General features: G+C 39.7%; 1 long non-coding RNA gene across 1 annotated transcript; it reads left to right on the forward strand.

Moving 5' to 3' along the window:
* The first annotated feature begins 5999 nt into the window (after positions 1-5999).
* LOC124335968 lies at positions 6000-7053 on the forward strand. Its single transcript, XR_006916973.1, has 3 exons — positions 6000-6239; positions 6412-6767; positions 6840-7053. It is a non-coding gene; the product is annotated as an uncharacterized LOC124335968 (long non-coding RNA).
* The last annotated feature ends 5194 nt before the right edge of the window (positions 7054-12247 follow it).

Below are 12247 nucleotides of genomic sequence, written 5' to 3' on the forward strand. Positions count from 1 at the left end.
TCCAGTTGGGGGTGAACCGATGGCCTGGTGATTGAACGACTTGAATGGCTCTTTGCACGTTGGGCATTCCAACTTGATGTGGGACCATTGGGTCAGGCATTGATAGCAAAAGACATGGCCGCATTTCGGTCGGGATTTGGTTTCGTGCGGGCCAATACAAATGGCGCACTGCCCGTCATCAAAGTCCAGAGCGGGGAAAAAATAGTCCAGAGTGCGCGAGAAAAAATTGCCCATTTGTATTTTTCAATTGTTCGAGTTCAGCGCCAGTTGTGCGATGTGATTGTCGTCTGAACTTGACCGACTTTTATATATAGACTCGTGTCGTCCAAGTCTTACCAGCAGTGGAAATTATTTTGGGTAATTTGTATTTTCTAAATATTTAAAATGGAATAAGTACATTAAATTAATCAAAATTTGATTCGCGGCATTAAAACGCATAAATTTCAAAAACTTTTGCGCTGATAAAAATGCCCGTCTTAACATAAAATGGGGGAAAACAACCCGAAAAAATATTCCCAACTTATTAAATTCATATTAAATCGGCTAGTTTTCCATTTTTTTTTCCATTTCATCCCACACACATTAAATATTGTATTCAAAATGAAATCGCAATAAAAACAAAAAAGGAGGATTCAGAAGTAATCTTGAATTGTATTTATCAATAACGTTACACATCAGAGTATTCGTTGACATTTTTATTCGCTGCAACTCGGAGTAGCTGGAGTGATCGCGGTATTTGGAATTCGAACTTATTTCTCATTTTAGCCTACTTCAGAGATCACGTGATTGACTGCTTTAATCCGACGGATGATTCCCAATAAGAAAGCAATTTCGGGGGGGAAATGTCCGATTTCTAGTAGTAAGATTCCCATTTCCTGTTCCAGCCGAGGAATATCTTCGCTAAGTATGCAAATATCCAAAAATTCCGCCACGAAGTACATCATCTTTGTCAGTGGGTTGCGTCGTCGCTTGCGTCGTTCTTTCCACACTGTTAGACGCCATTGCGTTTTTAGGATGTTAGTGATTTTTCTCATCAGTCGCGATTTTTCCTTCGCTGTCATCGTTCTGAAAGCAAATCCACCGAATGCAACAGGGACGGTCTGGGCAGGACAAGTAAAATGCATTTGGCAGGTAGGACATTTATAGTTTTCTAGCCCAGGAGTGATTAGACATCGCAAACAAATCGCATGGTCGCACATCAGGCGGATATTGAAGTTTAAAGCTGGACCATTGCAATATGAACATGTTGGAACATCGTCAAGGATCGGCTCAATGAGTGGGACTGTATCGTTTTCCATTTTGATTTTCCAATCAGTTCAGCGCCAATTAGAAGATGTGAGTGATGATGGCAACTGCTGGTGGACTTTTATAGACTCGTGTCCGTGCCAGTCCTACCCGCAGTGAATATTTTTCGAACATTTTGAAATGTTTGAATATTTGAAATGATTCCAATTCATTCAAACTAAGCTGAATTGGATTCTTGCCATTAAAACGCACGAATTTCAACGTGTTAAAAAACCGTATTAATATAAAATAACTAGAAAGATTCTGAATTTAAAATTCCTCGACCTTCCTTCAAATTGAATAAATCGTCCATTATTAATTTTTCCATTTTATCACTTTAACAAGTTTTATTTCCCCCAAATTCCAAAAATATTAAATCGCAATAAATAACTAAGAGGAAAAAAAATAAATGGTATTTTTTTAATGAATCTGGTGACTTATTACGCGTTACAAAAAATTTCGTTTATTGCGACTCATTAAACGAAAATCCACTTTTTTTCAATTGTCAGACGTCATGGGTGAAATCACTCGAAATTCCCGAAGCTGTTGAACGGAAACTCTCAAGTGTTTCACGTCGAAACTGCCGTTTTCCATCCTACCCAACATAAATTTGTCAAGTCGAGCGCGACTGCTGGCCGTCGCAGTTTTTTTCCCATTTCACAGGACTCGATGAATTCGTTTAAATAAAACGGGCAAGATCGGATTGATGATACCGTATAGCAAATCAATTGCTTTTCCCTCTTCTCGCCTGTATATATAAAGATGAACATCTGATTAAACAGGACCGACTTGTCGATTTGAGCCAATCGAGGAAGCGGCCGACAGCGAACGAAATAATCGGCCTGTGCTCCTGGGTCTCGTGTCGTATATTTTGGCGTAGACGGGCGAATCAATAATTTGACGACGGCTGGACGTGAATGGCAACTATGGCAGACGGACAGTCGCTAATTTTGACCAGACAGTCAATCAGACACTGGAAAGATGGTGGCCGCATTTCGTGGTCGGCATTTGTTGACAGGCGGGTCAAGACAAATGGCACAGTTACATTCACGACGGACCAGACGGCAGAAACAATTCTCCCGATCAGTTTGAACAATCAAATTAATTCAGTGTCAATGATAGGGAAGCGAATATATAACGAAAATGAACCTGGTGACCTTTTAATGACCTATATATATGTTTGCTGCACCACATCGGCCAGAAATTGACTTTTTTGAATTTTTAAAAAGAAAACTTTCATCGTAATGAAATACATTTTAACGATTTTGAATTGGATTCTTGCCATTAAAAAACGCTTCTATTTCCAAGCTCTTTTTTTTTTATAATAACAACCGTATTACATTAAAAATGAGCGAAAAGATTGTTTGGCTCTACCTTGGCACCTCCTTTAAAAAAAAAGAGTTTTTTCCCTATAAATTATTCAAAATGGACCAGTAAATTCCCATTTGGTTCTCTATATTTTTTTTCTTTTTCCCCCATTTTATTTCAACACATTTAATTGGAATTTTCCTTTCTTTTTAATGTTTTTTTTTTCAGGTTGCGGCTGTGAATGCCAGGAACGAACGACCTCGACATGTTATAGGCACCCGAAAAAGGATATCTAGACAACAGCAACACACACATGAATATAAATATACCACCAACTTGTTTTTGTAATTACTATTTCGTCTATATTATATGATGTGGTCGTCTACATATAGCATAGGCCTATTTCCTCTCGTAAACTGGGGGCCCTGATGTTATTCTTCCTTCCTCTCTTTCTCTCACAGCCCATACGCACATGCATACAGGGGGGGAAGAAAAAGCGACATGGGGGCGAATGTCCAGTTGACGAGCCATCGGTTGTTATTGCTCTTTTGCGAGCCTCTAGCGCTCAGCATGAATTTCCCATCGAGAAAGACTCGGATAGCGGGGCCTTATTTGTCGGGAATTTTTGACGGTCATCAAAAAATTGGTCCGTTGCCTTTTCAGCAGTTTCACGTCTCTATTTATACTGGAACGAATATATTGAAGAGCTCAGGAGATCGATGCCCAACCAGAACTAGGGGAGGAATATATCCGTGCGGAGGCAGTCGAGCGTGTTCGAATGTATCACAAACAACTAAATGCACATAAATACCCAGCAGTGAGAGAAGAGAGCAGAGCGCTATATCTATCTATATCTACTATAAATATAAAGAGACGAATGTTTGCCCTTTTTTTTCTGCTGGCTGCTGCACATTAGAGACGAGAGAGAGTCTAATCCAACCAATTAAGCCGGCTTTTTTATATTATAAGGACTATAAGAAAAAGGTCCTTAATGCCCCTTTATTTCTGCTGCTGCTGCCGTATATATATAGCTAGCTCTGTAGGATCTTGACGAAATGAATAGTCGCTCGTTGGTGTGCATCTCTTCAGCTCATCTATCTGGTAATAGCAATAGGCCTTGTATAGATATACAGCAGGACGAAAAGTCATCAGTGATGAGGGGATAGATATCCCCCCTCTTTTACTCTTTGCAACAGCACAGAGAGGAATCCCGAAGAAATCGTTGGGATTTCTTCCTTCTGTTTTTCTCTTCTTTTTTTCTTCCCCGGTTGGGTTTGGGGGGGCCCCGGGACGATTACAGACGTATTTATAAGTCCAGACCGGCAATAACCATTAAGAAACAAGATGGATAGCTCTGCGCTTAAATGCCCTTTTATGTATATAACTACGTATAGAAGATGCGCGTCTCTCTTGTATAAAATAGCCGAACGGATTTTTTTTTCAAAAGGCATAGCTTTTTTTTCTTCCCCTTTTATAGATACAATATAAATACAGCCGATGTATTATTAGCGTTGCGCAATGATTCACGCGGGTCGTGTCCGAATATCTTTCGGGTTTTTTATAATGACCGTGGCACAAGCAGCAGCCACTCGAACTGATGGCAACCATGAATAAGAATCAGGTGCTTGATCAATATAACCAGTAATATAGTAGTATACACATTTTTTGAAAAAAATATTGTTTAACTGATTTTTCTAGGGGGAAAAAAGTGTCTAAATGTTTCCGATATTGTGTGGTCTGGTTATACTTCCATCTAATTCCGTTTAAACAGTAAAAACGGCTGAAAAAATTCATTTCGAAAATGTCCTGTTGTTTTCCCAACCGAATGAAAAAGCCAAAAGTTTTTCGGTGTCGTGTTAAAAAAAAAACGCATCTTCCCACACACAGCAGTCCCTCACAGATACGAGGCATATTTTTTTTTTACATACTAGTCTTAAGGTTTTTTCTGTATCAAAATTGTGTGTGCTGTATCAAAATTGATCTTGGAATTGATCCGGGACTTCCGAATTCGACCACACATCAAATGAACCAAACTTAATACGGTATATCCCGCGTTAAATTAAACTCGAATGAACACGCAACGTGAACATCTATAAAACTGAAATTTCAAAAAGGATTATTCCCGCTAAGTAATTTATCGAGCTATAATACGATTACGTCGAGCCTTTAACTACTCTGTTTCATACTAAACACCGTGGTCTCGCCAACGTAAGGTACGGACAAAGCAAACAACCATCGTTGAAAGGAAGCCCAGTTAAATTCAGTTAACTTTATAATTTGGCGCCTTAACCCACTCAACCACTTGGCACCAGTAATTAATTTGAATGTTGGCATATTTACATACCATCAGAGGCATTCGTCCTCATGATGATGATAGAGTTTTAGTGTAGCTAGGAAAAAGAGTAAAGATAAATAAGTAGGTTTATATCTAAAAAAGCTGTCAATTAATTTTTATTTCTATTAAATATTTCAATGTGGGACTCTTATCCAGTCACTATATCAAATTTACATTTGCAAGTAATGGCCTAAAACTAAAAACTACATCAAATGAACCAAATTCAATACGGTATATTCCGCGTTAAATTAAACTCGAATGAACACGCAACGCGAACATCTAAAACTGCACTTTCAAAAAGGATTAACTTGGCATTCCCGTAAGCATAAATCAAGCAATAATGTAATTACGTCAAACTATTACCTTTACTACTCTGTTTCGTACTCAACGCCGCGCTCTCGCCAACGTAAAGTACGGATCAAAGCAAACAACCGTTGTTGAAAGAAACGCCTTATAACCCACTCAGCCACTCGGCACTAGTAATTATCATTCTTTTCTGTATTAAATATTATTAGCCGAACAGATTTGTTTTCAAAAGGCATAGCTTTTTTACTTTCCCTTTATAGATACAATAATACAATATAATACAGCTCGAATACAGCCGATGTATTATTAGCGTCGCGCAATGATTCACGCGGGTCGTGTCCGAATATCTTTCGGGCTTTTATATAATGGCAGTCGAAAGGCACACAGGCAGCAGCTACTCGAACTGGCAACCACGAATAACAATCAGCTGCTTGATCAATATAACCAGTATATTACACATTTTTGAAAAAAATTATTAGTTAACTGATTTTTCTGGGGAAAAAAAAAAACAAATGTGTCTACTAAATGTTCCTGTTGTGTGGTCTGGTTATTTCCATCTAATTCCGTTTTAACAGTAAAACGGCTGAAAAAAAAATTCATTTCCAAGTTGTCCTGTTGTTTTCCCAACCGAATGAAAGCCAAAAGTTTGTCTCGGTCGTGTAAAAACAACCGCATCTTCCCACACACAGCAGCATTCTCTCGTTATATATACGAGGCCTTGTTTGTTATGTAGTCTTTAGTATTTTTTTATTTTCTGTGTGCTACGCTGTATCAAAATTGATCTGGCCACGACGACGACCACAATTCGCTGTGTCTAATATAATCTGAGCTGGCCGGGTTATATCAATAAATATCGAGCAAATTGAATGAGATGCTCATCCCTGGCAACAGGAATCAATGCCATCATATACTCGTCTGTGCTGTGCTGTGCTCGCTGTCCTAGAGCTGCTGCTGCTGCTGGCGGAGCGGGGCTTTAGACTTTCTTCTTCTTCTTCATCTCATACTTGTGCGTATTATATATAAAAACACAAAAGAGAGTCCCGACCAACGTTGGTCGGGTCGAGATTGGAGCATTCCAAGTTGATCCCGTTCCTTTTTCCTTTTTTTCCCGCATCACTTTTCTCTTTCTCTCCCCTTTTTTCTATCTGATATTATATATTTTCTTCTTTTTCTATAAGATGGAATAGAAGCGCAGCACAGTTCTCTCTCTCTCTCTGCTTGCTAGCTATAGCTATATGTATACCAGCGATTGAGAAATATATATCAACCCCCGGCTGGCAGCTCGGGCAATATCGTTGGCCACGCAACTGCTTGGGCGAAAGAAGAAGAAGAAAAAACCTCTCTTTCTAGCCCCTCTTTTTTTTTTTTCTTTTAAGAAAAGAAGAAGAAGAAAAAAAAACCTCCAAGTGCTATTGCAGCTCAGAAAACTGCTGTATAGCTTCGCCGTCGTCTCTGCTGCTGCTCTCTAGCCCCCATGACTCTTCATTCCCGAACCATTTCCTGAAAACCTCCTACGACCTCACAAACCCCACTGGTATTTTTTTTTTCTCTTTTTCTCTCTTTTTTAGCCCCTTACGTATTTTAAATAGGATATATTCCTATATAGTGATGCGAGGGTGGTATGGTGTACATGTATAGAGGAGGAAGAAAGAAAAAAGATGGCCGAACGCGTGAAGAAAACCGCCGGGTCGCACAGTATGCGGCCCCTTCTTCTTCTTTTTTTTCACCCCAACGCCGCCTTCATCATTACACGTATATACGCATATACACTATTTATACATACATCATGTAATACCCTTTAAGTTTTTTTTAGAAAAAAATATACTGAACATCGCTGAACATTCCATTTTTTAAAAAGCAACTACCGCTGTGGATGAATTCCAGTTTGATTAAAAAAAGGAAAAAATAATGCATACAAGATATTAAATTTATAGGAAAAGGTTTGATTATTTATCGTCTATATTCCGCGTTCTTTTTTTTTAAATCAATATATTTTGACCTTTTTATTATTTTTCTTTGTCTTTTGTGGAGAGCTACGACGACGACGAAGACGACCGGTTGGCACTTGTAATGAAATTAGAGCCGCCGGGATTAACTCTATAGTCGCTGCTGCTGCTGCTGGGTGTTATGTAAGGATCCAACAGGCATATAAGTTCTGTTTTACGCGGCCAAGTCACTTGGAAAATTTACGTGTATAAAACGGGGAAGGCACAAACGCGGAAAATCTAGAGCAGCAGCGAGTCTTGAAAGCAGTTGCGAATGTAATTGAACCGTTGGATAATATATATCTAAAAAGCCCCGGGTTTCCCCCGCGGTTTCTATCAGACTATATACCGCAGACTTTGTATTAGACTCTCCACACCAGCACACACAAATAGGCCGCAGCGCACCGACATCAAATTACTCGACACACCTTCGATATAGCCGCGTTCACTGGCCCTTTTAATATTACACAGAGTCGCAATATTGCTTGGAATAAAGCAACAGCCGAATATATTCCATAGCCTTTTTTTTCCGGATCAATTGGATAGCGATCTTCTCATTTCGTCTAACTTATTCCCTTTACTGCTTCGATCTCTTCTTCTTCTTCGTATAGACCGCACCGGATCTCATCGATCTTTCTTGGCGGGCCTGTCATCTGTATAACTCGGGCGGGCTCTGTGATGTTGTGTGTATTATATAATCTCGTAGCAGAATCAGCCAAACCGGCCGTTTCGGCCGCCCCCAGCACTCGAATTTCTTGAATGAACCGAAGCAAATTAGGCCTGTCAGCCCAATTATTCCGTTCAGTGAAATTTGACATTTGTTCCATCATCACACTGATTTGTCAATTTCATCAATTTTCTATTTGATGACTTGATACTCAACTATGAATCTGTTTTATGTTTTCATTCGTCATTCTTCGCGGAACTACTGATCCATCATCTGTAAGACGTTAAGAAGGAGTTAAGCAGAGCGATGTCGATGTCAACTAGATGCGACACTCAATGAGTTAAAAGCAGAATTTCGATGGGAAACTATAAGACTCGGAAAAATGAAAAATATATTAGAAACGGCGTCGGGATTTATAATAATAGTGCGATCGTAAACCAGTCGGTTTGGATTAGTTCTCATTAAGAGATGTGGCAGCAGCACACCACTTGAATATACAGCCTCTCTCTCTCTCTCTCTCTCTGCAGCACCGCGCATATTATAATAATGCGGAGCCGTCGTATCGTCGTCGTTAGGTTTCCATCAAAGCCGACGCGTTGGCGTCGCGGCGACCGAATAAGGCGCACAGCACAATCGCTATATATACCAACCGCGCTCTTCTGGCTGTATAGTGCAGTATAGTGCAACACTGTCGGGCATATCCATCATATAGGCCAGCCATTGGATGTATACTGCTGCCGAGTTGTTGTTGTATATCTGCGAGCCGGGCACAACCATTTCATCACTTGCTGTGAACCAAAAAAAGCGAAAAGAAAAAAAGGCGTTGGCGGTATAGCCATCCAATCATTCCGATCCATTTGGAGAATGAAACAATCTCTTTTCTCTCTCTCTCCGCGGCGCTGTGTAGATATATTTATTCGTCTATACATCCCCTCCATCCGACTCGGTTAGCCCTTAGACTCTCGGCGCCCTGTTATTTATATAAATACAAGCGTCGTCTCAATAGGAATGAGGGACCAGCTCGAGAGAGAAACCGGGGGTCCAATAAATACGGCGATATATAATAATAGTATCTAATACATATATATATATTACATATCTGCTGAGAGAGATAGAAAACTATTCTCTCCTCTTGCTATCCATGCAGTTGTGTATATATTTCTGGGATTCCTTTCGCCGGATATTTTCGTACATTCTCAATTGCTCGCACTGCTTTCCATCTTCCCTTCATTTTCTACATCTCCTCAACTACGTCTAACACGTCTCTAAAAGAGGATCTTCTTCTTCTTCTTTTTTGTTTTCTTATTTTATTCTATATAGATCTGCCATATCCTATAAATAAATAAATAAATAAATAAATAGTTGTACATATATACACATTCCCCCCTTTTTCTTTCTTTATTCTTTTTTCCCCTTCTCTCGCAGAGAGCTGTAGAGCACTCATATATATACACACATTTATCTAAACGAAGAATGACACTTGCTTCATCTATATGAAAGGGAAAGAGAGCTAGAGAGCTAGAGAGAGTGAGGGGGCTGTGTGCTGCGGCACTAATTGAATTGCCGGCGAGCTCCTTGCATTCACACATACATTTGTTATTATTATGATTATTGCTGTAGGCAGTGAGAAGCAGAGAGAGAGTCTGAATGTAATCAACTATTTAAGAATTGGGACGAAAAAAAAACAAAAAACAAAAAGGAATTTTTATATTTGGTTATGTCGTCTCTCCAAATAAACGGCGTGAGCGAATCAGACAGCCCAGCGCAGAATAACAGACACGCCCAGCAATTTTTATTTGCCGATGATTATTGCGTTATTTCCTGATGTATATTTTGTTGTTGTCTTGACACACACAAGAGACATGGCACACTTATTATACACCGTATAGATGTAGTAACCTATCGATCCTATCAAAGGGGAAAAACAAAACGACGAGAGCTTCTTTTTTTAGTTATAAAAATATACTATGGAATAAGATGGCCGTCAGATTCCTGTGGCTCTCTGTGTCGTTCGTGCCGGAATGCCAGTCAGCCAGCTGTATAGCTAACAACAGCAGCCAGTTGTCGGATGAGGCTCGTGAGATAGATGATGGGTCCCTTTCAGTCACCTTGTCCAAAACAAAACAACAAAAAAAAGAATCCAACTGATATCAAAAGAAAGAAATGAAAACTCAAAGTCCAAATTTCAAGTATTGTCCATCACATAGACACAAATTTGTCCGGCTGGTTTTCGATATGAATTTTTAAATGTAACAACGACACAGACAGGAGGACGCAATGATTTCTGACTTGTTGGACCTTTTGTGGGGTTTTTTTAAATTTTTGATTCAGTAGATATTTCTCAGAGGATTGATGAATTTCATTCCGTCATGAAAACTTCATTTCCTTTTTTGCTGGGCAATCGGCACAGCAGACGAGTCGGATGGCCGGACGGTTCCGTCCGCGCTCCAGTAAAAAGGAGGGGGCATCAGACGGGCAGCAGCAGCAGGAGCAGCGCACGTGACGTGTCACTTGATTTGAAACATCATCGTATAACACATGTCCGATACATCAGGGAGAAGAATAGAAGAATATATCTAAGCTATACAATATATATATCTAGCTGGCCGTGACGCTGCAACATTCGCTCTATTGTGTGTTGCTGTACTACACACACATTTCTATTTTGAAAATTTAATTTATTCCCGCGTTATCAACTTGTGTGTGTGTGTGTGTAGATGTAGTAGTACGCACGGCGTTAAATGCTGCATATAACCCCGCATAGAATATATAGAATTGAACAGTCATTTTCCATTTAATTATTTTTCTCCCCCCACCCCTCAACTCCCTTCCCTTCTTGCGGTTTTTTTTCACGTTGAGCGACAAAACAAAAAAAAGACACACACACACACACACCCAACAGGCCAACAGAAAAAGTAATAACAGTAAGTGCTATGCGGTACACTGGGCGTCGTTATAGATTTTTGTTACTTTGAGCTGGACGAGGAAAAATACCGACGCCATCTGTCGGTTCGGCCGTCAATCGAGCCAGGAAAAAAATAAAATAATAAAAATGACGACCGGATAATAATTTTCGTCCTGTTCATCATCATCATCTTTTTTTTCACTTCCTTAAAACCAAAATGTTGAAACAAACAAACAACTCGAGTCGTTTTTTCAAATTTCCCTGTGCGGACGATTTTTATGCGGGGACATTCAACCCCACCCCCGTCTCTCTCTCCTGGCTATAATATCCGCATATCAACTTTGATGTCGACAATACATCCAGCAAAGTGAAGGAAAGGACGATACAACAATCAAAAATTAAAAAAAAAAGTGTATAGAGTAGGAGGAGCCAGGTGTATAGACGAGTGACGAGTTTCCCACTGTACATAACGCAGCTCGTCGAGCTCTCGACTCAGCTCGCACGGTCTATAACGAAAAGAAAAAGCTGATTGGCGGGCATCCAAACGAATTATGTGGCCCCCTTGCCGTGCTGTGTGTATATATCTTTTTCTCTCTCTCTCTCTTTCTCTCTCCCATGTTGTTGTTGTTGTTGTTGTGTGAAAAAAAAAAATACAGTTCTCCCCCCCCCCTTTAGCTTTTTTCCCAAATCAAAAAAACAAAAAAAAACAACAACCAACACCAGTTGTAATGTAGTCCAACTCTCCGCGATGTACGTACACGAGCAGAGAGAAAAAAGAAAAAGAAGAAGAGGGTATAGCGTGACTGTAATCAACCCCTGTGTGTTTGTAACGTTGTTCTTGCCTATTGTATCAAAGTTATATAGAGGATTACATACATAAAGGATATCTAGAAAAAAAAAAGCACCGCGGGACAAACGTATATCTCCGGGCATCAGCCGAGTAGACGAAAAGAAAAGAAAAAACAATTACTCCGCAAGACACAGCACACACACAGCACACTCACGTATATATATAACAACACAGAGAAATGTATAGCGTCTATAAAATATATCAGAAACGAGGACCATGAACTCTCGACAGGTAAAATAGTTCCCCAAAAAATAAGAAGAAGATGGTGACCTTTTTTTAGAAAAATGGCTTAACCTTTTTATGAATTTCAATTTGTTCAAAAACCCCGTGTGTCTAACGAGGAGAGGAAATATACACAACGAAATAACCGGAAAGTCTTTTTCTTCTTGTGATTTCTCTTATTGAAAAGAAACAAAAGGGTTCAAACGGCGTATGACTTTATATGAGAGCATTTTTCAAACGTATAACTGTGGCGAAAGAAGAGCAGCAGCACCTGTTAAACGGCGAAATTTACACACAGCGCGACTCTATGTGTGTGCTGTTATATACGCGTGTATAGCTTACTACTACTACTACTACTACGGCGTAATATAAAAAATGACGACGC

This window comes from Daphnia pulicaria, chromosome 4 (assembly GCF_021234035.1).
Source record: "Daphnia pulicaria isolate SC F1-1A chromosome 4, SC_F0-13Bv2, whole genome shotgun sequence".
NCBI lineage: Eukaryota > Metazoa > Arthropoda > Branchiopoda > Diplostraca > Daphniidae > Daphnia > Daphnia pulicaria.